General features: G+C 41.1%; 1 protein-coding gene and 1 pseudogene across 7 annotated transcripts in view; both read left to right on the top strand.

The window, feature by feature from the left end:
- The window catches only part of ANKS1B (ankyrin repeat and sterile alpha motif domain containing 1B), a 1,992,519-nt gene that overhangs the window by 1,324,011 nt on the left and 665,012 nt on the right, over positions 1-3,496 (top strand). The gene's annotated exons all lie outside the window — the stretch shown is intronic.
- On the top strand, positions 2,382-3,230 carry LOC102862424 (annotated as a pseudogene).

The following is a 3,496-nucleotide window of genomic DNA, read 5'->3' as shown; positions in this document are numbered from 1 at the left end:
TTTTCTGTAAAGTTTTGTTAAAATCAAAATTAAAAGGAAAAAATTATTTAAAGAACAAAGAAGACAAAAGTCCTCACCTATATCATGATAGATGGAGAAAATATTGAAATTGTCAATGATTTCATCTTGCTTAGATTAACTATCAACACTCTTGGTACTGGCGAACAAGAAATCAAAAGGCATACTGCATTGAGAAAATCGGCTATTAGGGACCTCTCCAAAGTACTGAGAAGCAGTGATGTCAGGTTAAAGACTGAGGTGTGCTTGGATTAGGTCATGGCCTTTACAATCAGTTGGTCTGCAGATGAGAGATGGACAATGAATAAAGATGACAGGGTAAGAATCAGTGACCTTGAGTTACAGTGTTGGAAAAGAGTATTGAATGTCCCTTGAACTGACAAAAGAACAAACAGATGTGTCCTAAAAAAGTGCAGCCACAGTGCCCATTAGAGGCAAGGATGGTAAAGCTTCATCCCATCTATTTTGGACATGTTGTTTGGAGGGGCTCTTCTTTCTAAAGGGACATCAAGCTTTGAAATGTGAAGAGTTTGTGGACGTGAGGAAGACCTTCAATGAGTTGTCCTTACACTGTGACTGCAGCAAAGGTCTCAAGCATGTCAGAGATGATGAAGATGACATAGAATAGAGTCGGTTTATAGAGTCTCTATGAGTCATACTGAACTTGATGGTATCGAATAACAACTAGGAAACAGCAGTTGAGAAAGAAAAAAATGTCCTGCATTGTCATCTCTCCTGCAAAAAGACCTTTTTAAAGGATCTAAGATGAAGAGGACTGTTATTCAACAACATAAAAAAGCTAGCCAGTGAAGCAAGAGGAGCGAAGGGGAATGAATGCACATGAAGATGGTGTTAATGAAGAATACCGAGAGTATAATGGACCAGTAGAAGAACAAGCATAATCTCTTACGTGAAGTACAGCTGAAATGCTCTCAGAAGCAAGGATGATGAGGCTTCATCTCATATGATTTGGACATGAGTACTTGGAAAAAGACATCATGCATAATAAAGTAGGGGGTCAGTAAAATAAAGATCTTCAGTGAGAGGGATTAACACAGTGACTACACAATAGGCTTGAATATAACGGTGATTCCAAGGATGGTGTGGAACCTTGTGATTTTTTTTCTGTCAGAATCAACTTGACAGCACCAAACACCTAAGCACAAAGGCAGAAAGGTAGATGTGCCAGAGTGGTTTTACAGGAGGATGATTGGAGATGGAGTTGAAGGTTACCTCTTTAGTAATCTTTACTGTCATACTAATATTGTTGTTAAATGCCATCAAGTCACATGCCACTCATAAGTGACCCTATGTACAAAAGCACTAAACCCTGACCTATCTTGAGCCAATCTTATTGTCTCTGACAGACCTATTCCCATTACCTTAGTTACTGAGTCAATCCAGCTCACCTAGGGTCTTCCTTTCCTTCACTGTCTCTCCACCTTCTCCAAGAACTGGTACCTCCTGCCCATGAGCCCAAAGTAGGTGAGACAGAATTTCAGAATCTTTGTCCTCCAGGAGTAGCCAGGTTTCACCCTCTCCAGGACAGGCCTATTTGTTCTCTTCATAGTGTATGGCATGTTTAATACTCTTCACCAGCACCACAACTCAAAGTCATCAATTCTTCTATTATCTTTAGTCATTGTCCAGCTTTCTGATGCATAGCAAGTAATTGTAAAGACTATGACCTAGATCAGGCACACCCTCGTCTCCAGATCAACATGGTTGCTCCTCAGTATTCTAGAGAGGTTCCTGACAGCACATTTCCTCAAAGCAAATTGTCTTTGATTTCCTGACTGCTGGTGCCAAAAGTGCTGATTGTTGAACTAAGCATGCTAGAACTGTTAACAATCTCAATCTCTTCTCCATCTATGATGCTGCTGCCAATTGGCATCACTAAGAGAAGCTATTCTTTGGAAGAGGATGTCATGCTTGTAAAAGAAGAGGGTCAGTGAACGATAGATAGACCCTCCATGAGATGAATGACACACAGTGACTGTAGCAATCAACCCAATTGTGTCGGAGATGATGAGGATGGCTAAGGTAGGACAGGGTTCAGCTCTGTTGTTCACAGGCTTGCTATGACTCATACAGAACTCAATGGCACCTAACAACAATAATGTAATAGTATGTACTTAGTCTAGTTATTCACTTTTGAATGATGGGTTACCAGTAGGATACCATTAACTGATAGCATACCAATTGACATATTTCAACTAAAAGATGAAGCCCTGGGCATACTCATCAGTATGTGCCAGTAAATTTGACAGATGCCTGGCCAACTGACTGGAAGAGATCCATATTTGTTCACATTTCCAAGAAAGGTAATCCAAAAGAATGTGGAACGGTTGCTGCTATGGCCTATGCTACAGGGAAAAGCATCACAGCTGGAGAAAGGAGATCATCTGGAGAAAGAGGTGCAGGTTACTGCATAGTTAAAAAAAATATTTGGAAATCATCCCATCCCACAGACCAAAGAGACTATATCACCTTACTAAATGCTACAAGACCCAGGGCAGGGATGTCTCCCTGGTGATAGAGGACTTTAAACAGAAAACAGGTAAGTATGAATTAGAAGCTAAGCATCTTCCAGACTTTCTAGTGGCGAGTGTGAGTTCTGCTCCCCCTAGACCCTCACTTCCAAGCTCTGTATTGCTGGCTCCAGGTATCTGGATGCTTTGGTTGACATTGCACTGGTTCTTGAAACAAAGGATATCTCATTAGTTTCATTCCTGCAATGAGTGATTTGACTAACAATCTTTTTCATATCAAATTAAAAAATGAAGAAATCAAGTCTGAACTATTAAAACTTGAAAAATTCTAACTGGAAAACTAATATTAGAAACAGGTCTACAAGAGGATCTCAAGAAAGCAGAGCAGCATCTGTCTAAGGAAAAGACTAAAATTTACCATCATCTTCAGAGCATGAATTTCCTAAAAGCAAAATCCAAGGAGTTCATACGTAGACTTAAAGCATCAGAGGAAAACTGTATGCCCGGGGCATGGATGCTTCTTGTCTCATCAGTCACTAGCTGCATCGGAGAAGCTGGAAGAGCTTAAAGGCAGACAATACCTTTGAAGAAAATATTGGGATTCTACTTAGATTTAATGCTGGGTCTCTCACTTGCTCAAGTGAAAAGAGAAGAAGCAAGAGAGACATGAAGGCCATTGAAGATGAGCTTACACAGAGAGTGGAGATGATGGAACTGTGACCTCAGCCTGCAAAATATTGTTTTCCCTTGTTGTTGTTCAGTGCCATTGAGTCATAGATGACTCATGTTGTTGTTGTTGTTGTTATGTGCCATCGAGTCGTTTCCGACTCATAGCGACCCTATGCACAACAGCTCTAAACCCTGCTCTATCCTGCACCAACCGCACCACCTCTGACACACCCATCCCGATTACCCCAGTCACCAAATCAATCCATCTCATAGAGGGTCTTCCCCTCCTGCGCTGTCCCTCCACCCTCCCAAGCATG

This window comes from Elephantulus edwardii, unplaced genomic scaffold (genome assembly GCF_000299155.1).
Source record: "Elephantulus edwardii isolate Elephantulus edwardi_28Jun2011 unplaced genomic scaffold, EleEdw1.0 scaffold00068, whole genome shotgun sequence".
Classification (NCBI taxonomy): domain Eukaryota; kingdom Metazoa; phylum Chordata; class Mammalia; order Macroscelidea; family Macroscelididae; genus Elephantulus; species Elephantulus edwardii.
This window is presented reverse-complemented; position numbering and strand designations above follow the sequence as displayed.